General features: G+C 40.1%; 1 protein-coding gene and 1 non-coding gene across 5 annotated transcripts in view; one reads left to right on the forward strand and one right to left on the reverse strand.

Annotated features, from left to right (window-relative positions):
- Positions 1-17,955, reverse strand: part of ZRANB3 (zinc finger RANBP2-type containing 3) — a 299,997-nt gene extending 282,042 nt beyond the window's left edge. For 3 of the 4 annotated variants that reach the window (XM_072789026.1, XM_072789023.1, XM_072789027.1), the window contains exon 1: positions 17,151-17,386. The gene's annotated coding sequence lies outside the window, so the exon portion shown is untranslated. Of the gene's footprint in view, positions 1-17,150; positions 17,387-17,739 lie in introns of those variants that run through there. The other variant, XM_072789025.1, reaches the window with a different exon arrangement.
- On the forward strand, positions 10,172-10,275 carry LOC140612192 (U6 spliceosomal RNA). Its single transcript, XR_012013498.1, has one exon. It is a non-coding gene; the product is annotated as a U6 spliceosomal RNA (small nuclear RNA).
- Positions 17,956-19,029: the final 1,074 nt, after the last annotated feature.

Genomic DNA, 19,029 nt, shown 5'->3' on the forward strand with positions numbered 1-19,029 from the left:
GGAATGAAGACATGGTAACAAAGGAAACCTCACCTCCAATTGTGCAATCCACAGTGTGAAGGGATAATACTGAGGGACATAGAGCAGATTCTTCTACCTTGGGGCAAATATGAGAGACTGGCAATCCTCACATTTACACACATCCTCCAGATGGTATAGATGGCAGTAGGGTCCAGGCACAATAGCCAGGTTACCACATCAGTGACCACTGGGTAACCTGGCCCACACCAGTTCCAGATGCCCAGGACATAGAAGAACTGTCAGGTTTGAAAGAAAAGCTAATTTGTAAAATATCCAGTCATAGAACTCCATCAAATAGCAGGGGAGCTGCAGGAACTCTCTCCAGGTTGAAGGGGCTAAAAAGCCTTACAATTTACATTCAGTATCCACCTTGACAGTGCAAACAGGAACAGGGTCTGGGCAGCCTAGGAAGCCTATTTCCTCATTGAGCCATGGGTCCCTAGCCCATACCAGCTCCAGCCATTCCACCAACAGACCCAGAACAGCACACACTTCTGGTCAGCAATTGGTTACAATTCCAGCTGTACTGCCAAGGTGATACAGGCCCAAAGCACCCCAGGTCCATGCCACTTTGGCTCTAGACAGCTTGCTAAGGCATTTCTGGTACAGAGTGCTCCAGGACCTCCTGGTTCGCAACTGCTTAGGCTCCATCTGTCCATCCAAGGCAACACCTCCATAGAGTGTCCCATGCCCATATCAGTTTTACCTACCTGCCAAGGATACCCTCTACATGGAATGCTGCAGGACACCACTGTCCCCACCCCCCAAAGTTCCAGCCACCTTGCCAGGGCACCCCTTGCATGAGCACACCAGGACATTCCAGCCTCCACCAGTCTTAGCTCCAGTCACCCTACCAGGGAACTTCTTGTGCTGTGCATCTGAGGACATCTTGGCTTGCATCCACTTCAGCTTCAACTGTCCACCCAGGGTACAATCTACATGGAGAGACTTGGGTAATGCCCCAGCCCATACACACTTCTACTATAGCTATCCAGCCAGGGTGTCCCTGCCTGTAGCACAAAGGACACCCTCACCTATACTCTGCCTCAGCTCCAGCTGTCACACCAGGACACCCCACCCCCACCCCCATCCTGCAAGCCCTGGGATACCCTGGTTTCCACCCACTTCAACTTCAGCTAACCTGCCAGAGTGTCCTTTGTGCAGAAAACCCAGGACTGCACTAGCCCACAACCACATCAGCTTTAGCTGTCCTACCAAGACACCCTCTGCACAGAGTCCCAGGACACATTGGAGAGCATGCATTTCAACTTTAGCTTTCCTGCCAAGGTACCCTCTACACAAGGAGCCCTGAGACCACTAATGTATGCCTACTTCAACTTGGGTCATCATATCAGGTCAGCACTAGTACAAAGTATCCCAGGAAACCCAGCCCACCCCAGATACAACTCTAGCCAACTAGGCACACACAGTGTACAGGGGACAACTGTGTGTGTGTGTGTGTGTGTGTGTGTGTGTGTGTATGTAACCATTCTTTCAAATTTAGAAGAATCAGTTGTTCCACCTAATTCATAGAAACAAATACAGAAAGTCAAGCAAAATGAGACAGAGAAATATGCTCCAACGGAAACAAAACTCCAGAAAAAGAACTAAATGAAACAGAGACACAGCAATATGTTTGATAAAAGTTTAAAGTAATGATCATAAAAATGCTTAGCAGATGAAAGACTAGAAAAATTTATGAGATTTTCAACAAGGAGATAGGAAACATAAAAAAACCAATCAGAGTTGAGGAATAAGGTAAGTGAAATAAATATAACACTAGAAAAAATCAACAATACAATGGAGGATGCAGAAGAACAGATCAATGATCGGGAAGACAGGGTTTTGGAAAGTACCTGAGCTGAACAGGAAAAAAAAAAATTTTTTTTAATAAATGAGGATAAGATAAAGGAACTCTTAGACAAGATCAAATGAATATGCAAATTATAGGGGCCCCAGAAGAAGAAGAAAGAAAAAGGCAGATAAATTCTTTGAAAAAATAATAGATGAAAATGTCCCTAACCTGGGAAGGAATTGACATCACAGTTCAGGAAGCAAAGAGAGTTCCAAAAGAGGTAGCCAAGAAGGGACACACCATGACACATAATAATTAAAATGTCAAAGATTAAAGATAAAGAGAGAATTTTAAAATCAGCAAGAAGTAAAAAGTTAGATACAGGGGAAACACCGTAAGGCTGTCAGCTGATTTCTCAGGAGAACCTTTACAGGCCAGAAATGAATGGCGTAATATATTCAAAGTGCTGAAAGGAAAAAAATCTAAAATCAAGGAGTCTACCCAGGATATTCATCATTCAGAATTGAAGGAGAGTTCCCAGGTAAACAAAAGTTAAAGGAGGATATCACCACTAAAGCATCTTTACAAGAAATCTTACAGGGAATTTTTTAAGTGTAAAGTAAAAGTTCATAATTAGAAGAAAATTATGAATAAAAATACAGAAAATAAGGTGCACCTGGGTAGCTCAGTCTGTTAAGCATCTGACTCTTGGTTTGTTCAGGTCATGATCTCAGAGTCCTAAGATCAAGTGCCTGACAGGGTTCCATGCTGGGTTTGGAGCCTGCTTAAGATTCTCTCTTTCCCTCTCCCTCAGCCCCTTCCCCGCCACTTGTGTACATGAACTCCCTCACTTTCTCTCTTTCTAAAAATATGTAAAATATGACATCATATATATAAAACATGGGGTGAGTAAAAAAGAAATTCTTTTAGGACTTCCAATGTATTCAAATTTAAGTGACCATCAACTTAATACAGACTGCTATATGAGTAGAATACTATATATGAACCTCATGTAACCACAAACACAACACTTAGAATAAATACATAATAAAGAGAAAGAAAACCAAGCATAACACTACAAAAAGTGGGGCATCTGGGTGGTTCAGTTGTTTAAGCGTCTGCCTTCAGGTCAGGTCATGATCCCAGAGTCCTAGGATAAAGCCCCACATCAGGCTCCCTGCTCAGCGGAGAGCCTGCTTCTCCCTCTCCCTCTGCCATTCCCCCCCACCACTTGTGCTCTCCCTCTTACTCTCTATCTCAAATAAATAAATAAAACTTCTAAAAAATAAAAACACTATAGAAAGTAATCAACCACAAGGAAAGAGAGTAACAGAAGAAAAAAGGACAGAGAAGACCCACAAAAACAACTACAAACAATTAACAATAGTGATAGATACATACCCATCAATAATTACTTTAAATGTAAATGGACTAAATGATCTAATCAAAAGACGGGTGTGTGTGTATGTGTAAGTTTAAAAAAAAAGAGAGAGATTCATCTACATGCTACCCATAAGACTCCCCTCAGACCTAAAAATCTCACAGAAAATAACAGTTAAAGGAAGGAAAAAGATATTCCATGCAAATGAAGTAGCAATACTCATATCAGACCAAACAGACTTTAAAACTAAGAATATAGCAAGAGACAAGGAAAGACACTACATGATGGTAAAGGAGACAATTCAAAGGGGATATAACAATTGTAAACATCTATGCATCTAATGATGGAGCACTAAAACACAAAAGTTAATACCAGATAAAAGGAGAAATCAACAGTAATACAATGATATTAGGATACTTTAACACCTCAGTTACATCAATGGATAGTTCATCCAAGCAGAAAACCAACAAGAAAACACCATCTTTGAATGACACATCAGATCAGAAGGACTTAACAGATATGTTCTGAATATCTGAGCGCAAAACAGCAAAATACACATTTTTTTTTCAAGTGCACAGGGAACATTCTCCAGGATAGATCCCATCTTAGGCCACAAAACAAGTCTCAATAAATTTAAGAACTCTGAAATCTGACCATAACAGTATGAAATTAGAAATCAATCAGAAGAAAAAACTGGAAAAAACACAAAACTGGGAGCTAAGATATGCCAATAAGTCACCAAAGAAATCAAAGAGGAAACTGAAAAATACATGGAGATAAATGAAAATAAAAACACAATGGTCCAAAATCTTTGGGATACAGCAAAAACAGTTCCAGAAGGGAAATTTTTAGTGATACAGGCCTACCTTAAGAAACAAAACAAATCTCAAATAAACAATCTAACGTTACAAACTAAATGAACTAGGAAAAGAAGAACTAACAAAGTTAGTAGGAGAAAGGAATTAATAAAGATCAGAATAAAAACAAATGAAACATACACTAAAAACAAAAAAAACAATGAAACTAAGAGCAAAAATATATTTTTATATATATTTTTTCAGAGCAAAATATATTTTTTCATATATGTATTTTTTCATATATATACATGAATATATATATTCATGTGTATATATGAGAAACTAAGAGCTGGTTCTTAGAAAAGATAAACAAAATTGATAAACCTTTAGCCAGATTCACCAAAAAAAAAAAAAAAAAAAAATCAAATTGGAGAAAAATAAAATTAGAAATGAAAGAAAAGGGATCCCTGGGTAGTGCAGCGGTTTGGCGCCTGCTTTTCGCCCAGGGCGCGATCCTGGAGACCCGGGATCGAATCCCACGTCGGGCTCCTGGTGCATGGAGCCTGCTTCTCCCTCTGCCTATGTCTCTGCCTCTCTCTCTCTCTCTCTCTGTGACTATCATAAATAAATAAAAATTAAAAAAAATAAAAATAAAAAAAAGAAACGAAAGAGAAGTAACATTCAACACTACAGAAATACAAAGAATTATTATTATTATTATTATTATTTTAGAAATACAAAGACTTAAATACAAAGAATAAAAAATTATATGTCAACAAAGTGGACAACCTAGAAGAAATGGAAAATTCCTAGATATACAATCTCCCTAAACTGAATCAGGAAGAAATAGAAAATCTGAACAGACTAGTTTCAATAGTAAGAAGATGAAATTGGTAATCAAAAAGCTCCCAACAAACAAAAGTCCAGCTTCACGGGCAAATTTTACCAAACATTTAAAGGAGAATGAAGACTTATTCTCCTCAAACTGGTCCAAAAATTAAACAGAAAAAAAAAAACCCTCCAAATCCATTTTATGAGGTCAGCATTACCCCGATACTAGACAAAGACACTACTAAAAAAAGAAAACTACTATATCCCTGAACACAGGTGTAAAAATCCTCAACAAAATATTAGCAAGCTACATTCAACAATATATTAAAAGGATCAATCAGCACAATCAAGTGAGATTTATTCCAGGGATATAGTAATAGTTCAATATTAACAAGTTAGTGTGATATGCCACAATCAACAAAATTAAGGATAAAAATCATCTGATCATCTCAATAGATGCAGAAAAAGCATTTCACAAAATTCAACATCTGTTCATGATAAAAACTCTCAAATTAGGCTTATAGGGAACATACCCAAACATTATAAATGCCACATATGGAAAATCCATAGATAACATCATACTCAATGGTGAAAAACTAATCAGGAACAAGACAAGCATGTCTACTCTTACCAATTTTATTCAACATAATATTGAAAATTCTAGCCACAGCAATCAGAGAAGAAAAAAAAATAAAATGTATTCAAATTACTAAGAAAGAAGTTAACCTGTCACTATGTATAGATGACCTGATACCACATACAGAAAATTCTAAAGACTCCAGGAGCACCTAGATAGCTTGGTAGTTAAGTGTCTAGCTTTGGCTCAGGTCATGATATCAGAGTCCTGGGATCGAGACCTGGGTGGGTTGGGCTCTGCACTCAGCAGGAAATCTGCTTGACCCTCTCCCTCTGCCCCTCATCCCACTCATGCTCTCCTTCTCAATAAGTAAAATCTTTAAAGAAAGAACTCTAAAGACTCCACATAAAACTATTAAAAGTAATACAATGAGGGATCCCTGGGTGGCGCAGCGGTTTGGCGCCTGCCTTTGGCCCAGGGCGCAATCCTGGAGATCCGGGATCGAGTCCCACGTCGGGCTCCCGGTGCATGGAGCCTGCTTCTCCCTCTGCCTGTGTCTCTGCCTCTCTCTCTCTCTCTCTCTCTCTGTGACTATCATAAATAAATAAAAATTAAAAAAAAAAAGTAATACAATGAATTCAGTAAACTTAAAGGATACAAAATTAACACATATACATCAGTTGTATTTCTATACACTACTAACAAAGTAGCAGAAAGAAAATTAAAAAACAAGTCCATTTATACCCGAAGTGTTCATCAATAGATGAATGAATAAATAAGTCGAGGGATATATACAATGGAATATTACTTAGTCATAAAAAGGGTAAGATCTTGCCTTTGCAAGAACATGGTGAACCAAGAAAGTATTACGCTAGGTGAAATAAGTCAAAGAAAAATACCATATGATTTCACTTGTTTGTGGAATCTAAAAAAACAAAACAAATGAAAAAGCAAAGAAACCAAACAAAAAGCAGAAGCAGATCCATAAATAGAACAGACCAATGGATACGGTAGGGAGTATAGGGTGAGAAGGGGAAGGCAGAGGCAAAATGGGTGAAGGAGAGTGGGAAAAACAAGTTTCTAGTTAGAGAACAAATAAGTCACAGGGATAAAAGGTACAGCATAAGGAATACAGTCAATAGTATTATAATTAAAGTTGCATGATCACAGATGGCAGCTACACTTGTGATGAGCATAGCATAATGTATGGACTTGTCAAATCATTTTACCGTATGTTCAAAACCAACATGACATTATGCGTCAACTATACTTCCATTAAAAATTTAAAAATTAGGCCATAGTGACTTCTTGCAAGATACATCCACGAAGGCAAAAGAAACAAAAGCAAAAATGAACTATTGGGACTTCATCAAGATAAGAAGCTTTTGCACAGCAAAGGATACAGTCAACAAAACTCAAAGACAACCTACAGAATGGGAGAAGATATTTGCAAATGACGTATCAGATAAAGGGCTAGTTTCCAAGATCTAGAAAGAACTTATTAAACTCAACACCAAAGAAACAAACAATCCAATCATGAAATGGGCAAAAGACATGAACAGAAATCTCACAGAGGAAGACATAGACATGGCCAACATGCACATGGGAAAATGCTCTGCATCACTTGCCATCAGGGAAATACAAATCAAAACTACAATGAGAGGGATCCCTGGGTGGCGCAGTGGTTTGGCGCCTGCCTTTGGCTCAGGGCGCGATCCTGGAGACCCGGGATCGAATCCCACGTCGGGCTCCCGGTGTGTCTCTGCCTCTCTCTCTCTCTCTCTGAGTGTGACTATCGTAAATAAATAAATTAAAAAAAAAAAATGTTTAAAAAAAAAAAAAAAACTACAATGAGATACCACCTCACACCAGTGAGAATGGGGAAAATTAACAAGGCAGGAAACAACAAATGTTGGAGAGGATGCGGAGAAAAGGGAACCCTCTTACACTGTTGGTGGGAATGTGAACTGGTGCAGCCACTCTGGAAAACTGTGTGGAGGTTCCTCAAAGAGTTAAAAATAGACCTGCCCTACGACCCAGCAATTGCACTGTTGGGGATTTACCCCAAAGATACAAATGCAATGAAACGTCGGGACACCTGCACCCCGATGTTTATAGCAGCAATGGCCACGATAGCCAAACTGTGGAAGGAGCCTCGGTGTCCAACGAAAGATGAATGGATAAAGAAGATGTGGTTTATGTATACAATGGAATATTACTCAGCTATTAGAAATGACAAATACCCACCATTTGCTTCAACGTGGATGGAACTGGAGGGTATTATGCTGAGTGAAGTAAGTCAGTCAGAGAAGGACAAACATTTTATGTTCTCATTCATTTGGGGAATATAAATAATAGTGAAAGGGAATATAAGGGAAGGGAGAAGAAATGTGTGGGAAGTGTCAGAAAGGGAGACAGAACGTAAAGACTGCTAACTCTGGGAAACGAACTAGGGGTGGTGGAAGGGGAGGAGGGCGGGGGGTGGGAGTGAATGGGTGACGGGCACTGGGTGTTATTCTGTATGTTAGTAAATTGAACACCAATAAAAAATAAATTAAAAAAAATAAAATAAAATAAATAAAATGTAGAACAAGGTATTCACAGACTAAAAAAAAAATTAAAAAATTAAAAAATTAAAATATAACAAATGACATAGCAGGATTATATACACAGAACAAAAATAATTTCTATATAACCAGCAGGTTTGGGATCCCTGGGTGGCGCAGCGGTTTAGCGCCTGCCTTTGGCCCAGGGCGCGATCCTGGAGACCCGGGATCGAATCCCACGTCAGGCTCCCGGTGCACGGAGCCTGCTTCTCCCTCTGCCTATGTCTCTGCCCCTCTCTCTCTCTCTCTCTCTCTCTCTGTGACTATCATAAATAAATAAAAAATTTTAAAAAAACCAGCAGGTTTATAAGCAAATTTAGTATGGTTAATGAATACATAATCAATATACAGAACCAACTGTGTTCCTCTATACAGACAAAAAGCAGAAAATAAAATTTTAAACTAAAACTATTCTCAAGAGCATCAAAAAATTCAATCTTAGAAATAAATCTAATAAAAAGAAGTGCAAGAATTGTAAACAGAAAAATTATAAGAGTTTTTTTAGTAAAATTAAATAAGACATAAAGAAGTGACAATCCTGTTAATAGACTGGAACTGATTATAATATAAACAAACTCTTGAGATGATGTGACATGTCACTGAAACAACAAGAACATCACCAAAAACAGGTCCAGGTATTAATTCTGAAGGTGAGGAAGGAACAAGTATTTTTTGAGTGTCTATCATATAATAGTGTCCTCTTTGTGCCAAGAACTTGAACATAAACTGTCTCAATCTTCCTAAGAACTCTATGATACAAGTACTAATTCTTTACTAATGAGGAAACTATGACACAGTAGGTGAGAAAGCCAAGATTCAAATGTAAGATGGTATGGCTACAAAGCCTAAAAAGAAGTAAATCTTCATCCCAAAGAATTAAAACCCAAACAAAAAAATGAAACAAACAAGGACACCTGGGGTTAAGTCCAGTTGATTAAGCATCTGCCTTCTGCTCAGGTCATGATCTCTGGGCCCTGGGATTGAACTCCGCATCCAGCTCCCCATTCAGCAAGGTGTCAGCTTGACTCTATGCCCCCGCCCTATTTGTGTGCTCTCTTGCTCTCTGTCTCAAATAAATAAAATCTTTAAAACAAACAAACAAATCCTGTTTTGATGTAAGCTCCTAGGAAAATGGGGTATACAATCCCTGTGAAAAAATGGTTTGAGTATTTCTTAAATAACTAAACATGTTATACAAGTTTCCCAGGGTATACAAGGTTAATTGTATCCCAGGGTATACAATCCCTGGGAAAAATGGTTTGAGTATTTCTTTTTTTTTTTTTTTTTTAAGATTTTATTTATTTATTCATAGAGACACAGAGAGAGGCAGAGACACAGGCAGAGGGAGAAGCAGGCTCCATGCAGAGAGCCCAACGTGGGACTAGATCCAGGATCCCCAGGATCACACCCTGGGCTGCAGGCAGCAATAAACCACTGCACCACTGCTGCCAGGTTTGAGTATTTCTTAAATAACTAAACATGTAACTACCATCAGACCTAGCAGTCTAATGGGCATCTCAAATTTAACACAACGAAAACTGAATTCTAGATCTTTCTCTCAAACCCTAATCCATCCACAAACTTCCCCGTTGCATCTTTCCAGTTGTTCATACCAATTCCTTGACTACACTCAGTGTCCCTCATCCTGCATGTCCAGTCCATTAGCAACTCCCCTTATGTTCAAAATATACCCCAAATCCCACCATTCCCTACCACTTCCAAATCCACTTGCCTGAATTGAGCCACTATCATTTCTAGTCTGAATTTCTGCCAAGTATTTGATATTCCATCTCCCACCTCCCTCTCTATATTCTCCTCTCAATGTAGCAGTCAGTGAGATATTTTGAAAAAGTCTGATCATAACATTCCTCAGAACTTCTCAGTGGTTCTCAGTTTTACTCAGATAAAAGCTCTATCAGTGGTTTATAAGCCCTTCTACAATCTGCTCCACTTCAATTACCATCCCACCTCACTTTTTCTTCTCTATCACAATGATGTCCTTACATATTCCTGTTTTGGACTCTGCACTAGCAGGGCACCTGCTTATACTACTCTTCCCATAATTATCTATATAGCTATTTCTCTTGATTCCTTTAAGAGTCTTTTCTGAAATGTCAAATTTTCAATGAAATCTTGACTATCTTATTTAGAATTTCAACTTTTGTGCTTGCTTCAGCAGCACATATACTAAAATTGGAACAATACAGAGATTAGCATGGTCTATGTGCATGGATGACCCACAAATTCATGAAGTCTTACATATTTTTGAGGGAAAATATTTTAAAGCAAATGTGGCAAAATGTTAACAATATGTGATTCTGGGTCAAGGGCATATGGGAGTTTTTGGCACTATTCTCGTGACTTTCTGTATGTCCTAAACTATTTCAGAATAAAAGATTAAAATTTTAAAAACAAAAAACAAATAATAATTGCAATTCCTTATTATCTCTTCCTTACTCTACGTTTTCTTTCTTGACACTTACTACCTTGCAAAAACACTACATAATTTAGTTTTCTACTGTGATTTTTGTTTGTCTTTCCCCACTAGGGTAAAAGCTCCAAAAGGACAAAGATTCTTGTCTGTTTTGTTTCCTGGTATATTCCACGCACCTAGAGCAGTGCCTGGCCCTTAGCACTCACTACTATTTGTTATATTCAAGTTTCAAAGCACAGGGACACCATGATTAGTGAGTCTAGAGGTAGAGTAACTGATAGAGATGAGAAGGTATAAAGTGGGACCATAGGAGTGCATGGCTGAACTAGTGTGAAAATAAAATTCACAGGAGACACAGCAGTCCAGGAACTAAGGAACTAGCATGTTGTGTCAACTGGGCTATACATTCAAAGGTAGAAGTAATCCTAAGTAGACAGAAAGACAGTCAAATTCAAGTTATAGCAAGGAAATTTGGTATACAGTTTGCATAGTGATTAAGATTAGAGAGGGGGTTGTTTATTAAATACAGATTAAGGTTCCCTATTAGGATGTTAGGGCATTAGAACACTCTAAAGAGTTCTAAGATAGAAAGGATGCTTACATATGGAAAATTCTTCCTAATACAGAATATCAATCAAATCTTCTATTGAATTTCAGATCAAATTCAGTTCATCCAGATAACTAAATTTCATAAATTCATCTTAGTAAAACAAAAATGGTCAGTGGAAATGGTTCCAAGTAGTAGAGCAATTTGGCTACATAGATACAACCAGTAAATGTTGTGACAATGAAATATCTTTCTTTTTTTTAAGATTTTATTTATTCAAGAGAGACACAGAGAGAGAGAGAGAGAGAGAGAGAGAGAGAGAGAGAGAGGCAGAGACAGAGGCAGAGGCAGAGGCAGAGGGAGAAGCAGGCTCCATGCAGGAAGCCCGACGTGGGACTTGATCCCGAGTCTCCAGGATCACGCCCTGTGCTGCAGGCGGCGCCAAACCGCTGCGCCACCGGGGCTGCCCATACAATGAAATATCTTAATAAATCTTGGTGGACCTATGATAAAAGATCTGATTACTCATTCCTCCTCTCCTCCCACCCCAATAAGAACAGGAGACAGGTGGATAGAGTAAAGGGAAGAAGACTAGAAGCCAGTAACCTCAGTAAATACCTCTCTCAAGTAGGGAAGAAACCATGTAGTAACATAATTAATTCCAAGTTCCTTACTGAAATATAAATTTGGCTTGAAAAATTGCCCATTTCTGCAAGTGGTTAGTAAGGAGGTCTACTGGAACGCTCTGCTTTACAGTATATAGTTTCCAGAAATCACAGATTCACAAACAAAAGTTTGTCATTACAAGTTTCAAAAGGTAGTCAATGAAGAGGTCTACTTATCTACTCAAATATTTTCAAAGTGATTATACACAAATTCATATATTCAATTACAGAAACTCTTCAGATTTGATCAGGACTTGAAAATGTATCTATTTCACATTTTAACATACTCAAGGCTTTCATAATAGTATACATTCTCTTTATATTTATATCTGATGTAGCTATATTTAAAAATTGTCAGTTAAGTTACAACTTAAATAAATGGAAATAGTATTTGTCAATAAAACTGAATATTCTAAAATGATAATACATTTATTTCAGTAAATTACAGAATTATATAATATTTTTAAAATAATTTATGGGGCTTTAAAAACTTCCATATCTAATATCCAATTACTTTAAGAGCAAGGACAGTAGAACCTTTCATTCTATAGGCAACTTTTTCAGAATAATGATAAAATACCTCCCACTTATTGAGTGACCTCTCTGTGAGGACATTTTTTTAATCTCTTCTAATACTCAAAACAACTCAACAAAGTATTATTATCCTCATATTAAGGTCAAGAAAATTGAGGTTCAGGAAAATAGATATGAAATAATTTCTTACCAGTTGGCAACTGGTTATATTAAGCTTGGAACTGTGATTGTTCAAATTTTAAGTCTATTTTGCCATCATACGACACTGCCTCTTAGAATCACTCACTCAAAAAATACTCTTTTAGTGCCCATTATGTACCAAGCAATGCAGAAAATGCTAGGTATACAAAGATGAATTTGTGCCATTGTAGCCTCACATCTTTGCCCAATCTAGGACAGAAATAAGAGTTCTTTTTTTTTTTTTTAATTTTTATTTATTTATGATAGTTACAGAGAGAGAGAGAGAGAGGCAGAGACACAGGCAGAGGGAGAAGCAGGCTCCATGCACCGGGAGCCCGATGTGGGATTCGATCCCGGGTCTCCAGGATCACGCCCTGGGCCAAAGGCAGGCACCAAACCGCTGCGCCACTAGGGATCCCAGAAATAAGAGTTCTAAACAAATAATTGCAGCACAATATAATAGTGCTATGAAAGCATATATATGAAAACCACATAATAATGGAAGTGTTTGCTCTGTGTAAGGTAGCAAGCAATCAAAGAAGGGTTCACTTAGAAAAAAATGCTTGATATATAAGAAAACTTAAATTATATAATTTTTTAAAGATTTATTTGAGGGGTAACTGGATGGCTCAGTCAGTTGAGCATCTGCCTCCAGCTCAGGTTGTAATCCCAGGGTCTTGAGATCAAGCATCCCAGGGTCTTGAGATCAAGCTCCGTGTGTGTGTGTGTGTGTGTGTGTGTGTGTGTGTGTGTGTGGAGGGGGGGGGTCCCTGCTCAACAGGAAGTCTCCTTCTCCCTTTCCCTTTTTCTCTCCCTACCCATTTGTGTTCTCTCTCTCGAATTATTCAAATAAATAAAAAAATTTTAAATAAAAATAAAAAATAAAAGATTTATTTGAGAGAGAAAGAGAACTGGGGGAGGGGTGGAAGGGGAGCAAGATAGAACTCCCAGCAGATTCCACACTGACTGCAGAGTCAAATGCAGGGCTCAATCCTAGGATCCAGAGATTATGACCGGAGCCAAAATCAAGAGTTTCTGATGCCTAACCAACTGAACTACTCAGGTGCCCCTATATTAAATTAATACTGATGCAACTCTTAAATTGAAACTTGAAAGAAGAGCAAGGGTTCGCAGATGGACAATCAAGATAAGGATATTCTAGAGAAGAAGACGCCGTATTGCAAAAACACAAAGTTTCAGAAAATTCTAAGCAGTTTAGTATAGCTAAAAACTATGATGCTTGTGACAGGTGGTAAAGAAGTAATAACAGGTCAGGTCCGGGAGGTTCTCATATGCCATGTGGAAAAAAAAGTCTGGGCTTTATCCTGTAAGAAATCAGGGGACTTTCCTAGACTTTAATCAGGTCATTAGTTTACAAAGATTACTTTGTCAGATTGAGGGGAAGAGATGTGAGGGCAGGCACAAACTTTTAGAAGTCTACCACCACAAAGAGCCCAGAAATACGATTTTGAATTTCTTGGTTTCAGATTCCTATATTTAATTACCTACCTGACATTTTGGACATCTCACAGACATTTCTAGCCTAAATGTCCAAAATCAAAGTCTCATTTCTCTACCAAAGTTGTTTGCTCCCTCCCCAAACTGTCAGTAATAGTACAACCATGCAAGTTACTCAAACCAGCAATTTGGGTTCACTCTTGATTTTTCCCTCTTCTTTAGCCATCAAATTAAATCTATTTATTCCTAATTATTCCCAGGGCATATTTCAAATGCATCCATTTCTTTCCAGTTCCATTGCCATCCCAAGCTATCATTACTCAACTGGAATAGTACAATAGCTCCCAAATGGACTCCCCCACATTTTTCTTAATGTCAGCTGGTTTCCTTAAAGCACTTATTATTTACCAATTCCTCTTATCTATTTACTTGAATTTTGTCTTTCCCTCCTATTAGGATGCCTTCATAAAGCCAAGGACCGTAAACTGTCTTATTTTACTTCAGCATGCTAACATCAGCCAGGTCAATAAACAATATTAACAAAACTATCAGACAGTTACCATAGGCCAGGCACTATTCTATGTGTTTTACATATAGTAAGTCATTTCATCCTCACAACGACTTATGACGCAGTATTCTATCATCTTAATTTTATAGACAAGAAAACTAAGGCACAGATTGTTAACTAAACTGCACAAGGTCACACAACAAATTCATGGCAGAACCCAGATTCAAACCTAGGAAGCCTAGACTCCATTCTCTTGATTATAGCCAGGACTTTTCTTAGCAGATGCTCAATAAATATTTCTTGACCAAATAAATGAGAAGAGGAACAGGTTTAGGGGACATGTTGAGTTTGAAGTACTTAGAGAAGGCTATGCGGCACAGAGGGATAGTTATAATAAGCATGCAGAAATCATCAGCTTCTACTGGAAACAGCTTATAAAATGCAAGCCTCTTTATAATAAAAAGTGATCATATAATTTTTAAAAATTGAACATGCTTTTAAAATGTAAGCTTTTAGGTTCAATTCTGTAATAAAAACATGTTTGCACAAACCATAGAAGACCTCACCAAGCCTTGATTGCATCTGTGAAAAATTCTGTATTATTAATATGAAATGAAATACTTGTCTCTAAGTAACATTCAGTATCTATACAAATGTCAAACTTGTGCTTTATTAAAATATAGAAGTGCTGAGATGTACTTTTAATTTGACAAAATGATACCAAAATCCATCTTAAAAAAAATATAAGAAAATGTGAGAATATCTAAAATATCTAAAAAAGAAGAGTGGAAGCACACTTTACCTACTTGATATCAACAAATAGTCCAAAGTTAGAGAAATTAAGTTAATGTGTATTGTACAAGTCAAAGAACAATGAACAAAGAAATGAAAACAGGATCCTGAAGAGATATGTGTGCATCCATGTTGGCTGCAGCATTGTTAATAGCTAGGAGGTAGAAGCAATCTAAATGTCCATTGGCAGGTGAACAGATAAAATGTAGTATCCACATATACTATGGAATGGAATACTATTCAGCCTTAAAAAAGGAAATCCAGTCATATGCTACAACATGGATGAACCTTGAGGACATGATGTTAAGTCAAAGAAGGACCAACACTGCAGGATTCCACTCATACGAGATATCTAAAGTAGTCATAGTCGAACTCTCAAAAACAAAGTAGTATGGTAGATACCAAAGGCTGTGGGAGGAGGGAAAGGGGAATTGTACAAAACATACACTTTGTTTTGCAAGATGAAAAAGTTCCAGATATCTGTTAAATGACAAGCTAACATACACTCAATACTAGTGTATGATACACTTAAAAATGGTTGATTGTAAATTTTATGTTTTCTACCACAATCAAAAAGTTAGTCAGAAACAATGTAGATATCCATCACTAAGAATTGATTATGTTGGAGACAATGAAATACCAGATAGCAATAAAAAATGATATTTTAAAAAATGATATTAACACATACCCAGTCATATCCACAGCCTGTTGTTGAATTTTGTTTAAAAAAAAAAAAAGGCTTACAAGAAAGCAAGGTAGTAATGATAGCATTTGGGCAAATGTCTGTACCTATACTAGAAGGATCTGTAAGGATATCCACCCCAATTTAATGTTGGGGTGGTATGTTATCCAGACATACCATACTGGTGGTATGCCATACTGGTGGTATGTCTGGATAACAGTATTAGAGATGACCTTTTTAATACTCTCCTGTGCTTTTAAACACGATTAGTATATATTCTGCATGTGACAAAGGATACTTCAAAAGAAGTGATTGCCACCAACAGTTCCAGAATTCTAGAATGGAATTTTACATTTCTCTCTCTCATGTGTCTACAGCACATACTGGGAAATAAATATTTGAGAGGCAAGATGAGTAGTGATTAAGAGATCAGAAATGAGACAGACCTGGATATGAATCTCAGCTACAAAATTACCTGATCAAGGCCTTAAATGGTCTTAATGAACGTCATTGAAGACCAATTTCTTCAACTATAAACCTCACATACCAATACTGGTAGATTGCTGCAAGAAAAATGACCTTAAAGCACTTAATATCCTTCCTGGCTGAGGAAACACTCAATAAAATGATGGCCACAATGACTATTTCTTGACTTGATTCACGCTGGAAAAACTCCCGACACAACAAAAAGAAAAACAAAACTAAACATCCTCTAAAAAAAAAAAAAACTACACTGCAAAATTGTATTGAAAAACCCAACCGCATTAAGAAAGGAGATCTACGTTCTCTAGACCTGAAACTAATAAAATACTGTGTTAACAAACTCGAATTAAAATAAAGAATTTTTTAAAAAAAGGAGGTAATGCTTTGACTGTTGGTCCCACAACACTGATGCTTTGGCCAAAAAAAAAAAAAAAAAAAAAAAGAATGGTAATGGGCCATTTTTGAGTATGAATCCTGTGCCCTTGTGTTATCTCCCACCAACCAGTCTTTAGAAGAAGTGTGTTTGTAAATATGGAAGTCATTAAATCAGAACTTCTAAGCCCATTTTTGGTCAGACCGGCGACCTGAAGCCATGCTTCGTGCACGCAAAGCGGCTAAAAACCGTAGGGGCTCCCTCCACAAATGCAACGCAAGCTAAGCGTGAGCAAGTCAAAAGATAAGAAAAATGGGACTCTGGGATTGGAGACGAGGGACGGAGGAAGGCATTCCAGGCTGGAGAACTACGCGCCATCCCCTTTCACCCGCTCTTTCTTAAAACACAACTGCATGCCGTTCAACTTCGTTATCTGTCTCGAGAGAACCTACGGACTTGCCCGCCACGCCACCCTGAAAACCACACCTGGTGCGCTCGCCGCAGGGTCTCCAACTCCCGCCACAGGCTGGGCTGGCGTCCGCCCCAAGGCGGAAGTGACTTCAAAGGGACAAACTGAAAATAAGAGAGTTCAAACACCAAGAATCTAAAACCCCTGTGGCGTTCTGAGAAAACTCTCCTCTGACTTCTCTTCCAAGCCTCCCCTCTCGAGCTAGGGTGGCGATTCGCTACAGCCGTGCAACCAGCTCCCCCGCCCCAAACCATCTCCAGTCGGGCCCCTTTCATTGGCCAACGAGGTGCCGCGGGTACCCCCCCCCAGGAACTACAATTCCCGTCAGGCCCCACGGGAAGTAAAAGCAGGAAAGGACGGTGGAGGGGGCAAAGCATATTGGGAAATGTAGTTCCCTGCGGGCCTTACAGAGCTGGAAACCCCGCCTTCCTCCACTGAAGCTGGAGAAACCAGGTGTTCGGCTTAGAACCCGTTACCGCTAAAGGGAGGAGCCAAGACCTTAAGCGGCATTCCTCACTTCCCCCCACATGGAGGATGAAAATATTCACCCAGTCCTAGAAAGCTCTATAAATAGTCCCTGAAGAAATATGGTTGTCTCTCCTATACCTCCAGGTCTGTAAAAACTCCACAGAACTCCCACACGCCAGGCTCCCAACTCGTGGGAAAAGGTGCCTTCTTTACAAGTGGGCAAAATGGCTGTCCTCTTAGTTCTTCCATTGGTCGTCCTCTGCGTCGTTCAAGGGCGGTTACTCATTACCGATTGGTTCTTTCTCCCTTGAGGGTGGAGGAAGACTTGGCACCGCTCTCCCGCGGCCCGGGAGGAGATAAGGGGGTGGAGGAAAGGCCGTTTGTTCAGGCACGATTGGCTGGCCCTCACGTCACTCAGAGTGCCTCTAACCTATGATTTGTCGGCTGCCCCTCCAAGAGAACGAAGGGGCGGGGCTAGTGCGTGGTGGGAAGGGGCGGGATTCTGCCAGCCGCGGCTGCCGCTGGAGCCGGTGTCCGGGCTGGTGATGGGGTTAATTCCCTTTCGTAAGACTCTTACTTGCACCCACCCAGCCCCGCCGTCGCCCCGCCGCGCCGCGCTCCAACCGCCTCCTCCTCCTCCTCCTCCTCAGTAACGCGGGTAAGAGATGCCCTCCCCTCCCCCCTCCAGCTCCCCGGGAATAACGCGCCTCGCTCCCCTCCCCCGCCCGCCAACCGGTAGCGCTAACGGAGAAGGAGGCAGGCAGGGGAGAGATGTGTGCGAGAAGGTGGCCTCCGCCGCCGGGCCATCGGCGCTCCAGCCGGGCCCCCGCCGAGGTGCCGCCGCTGCCAGCCCGTCGGGAGGTCGGGTTCCGAGGGAGCCCGGCTCGCCTGGCCCGCGGCTGCGGCTGCAGCTGCATCCACTACCTTGCGCCCACCGCCCCCACCCGGGGGCCATGTGAAAAGCAAACCCCTCGAGGCCTAGCGGAGGAGGCAGGGGAAAGGTTCCCGAGTCCCTGCCATGGCTGCTGCTTGCTGCCCTTGCAGCCCCAGGGACCCGGGAACCAGCCCCAGCAGGCCTGGCAGGAGCGGGTGCCGCGCGTGGTGCTGCTCTCTCGGGCGGCCGGCCCCCGTGCCTCGGGCTCCCCGGCCCACCGCACGCCTCGGCCCCTGGCCCTGCACCCCGAGGATTGTTAGAAAGGAAACACGGCGTTCCGCCGGCTGGTGAAATGCAGGCACACCTTGCCGGTGCTACCAGAGAAAAGCACAATGGGAATGTTGAAAAGAAAGTTGAATGACTGTCAGCGCCACGGACCCCGGGGGTCGGATTTACACACACACTGTGGTTGAGCCTGAGGCTCAGACCTGTGTCTTTGAAGTTTTTTTGTTCTCTTTTTGTTGTTGTTGTTGTTAGTAGGTGCACAGCAGAGT

The sequence above is a fragment of the Canis lupus genome, chromosome 20 (genome assembly GCF_048164855.1).
Source record: "Canis lupus baileyi chromosome 20, mCanLup2.hap1, whole genome shotgun sequence".
NCBI lineage: Eukaryota > Metazoa > Chordata > Mammalia > Carnivora > Canidae > Canis > Canis lupus.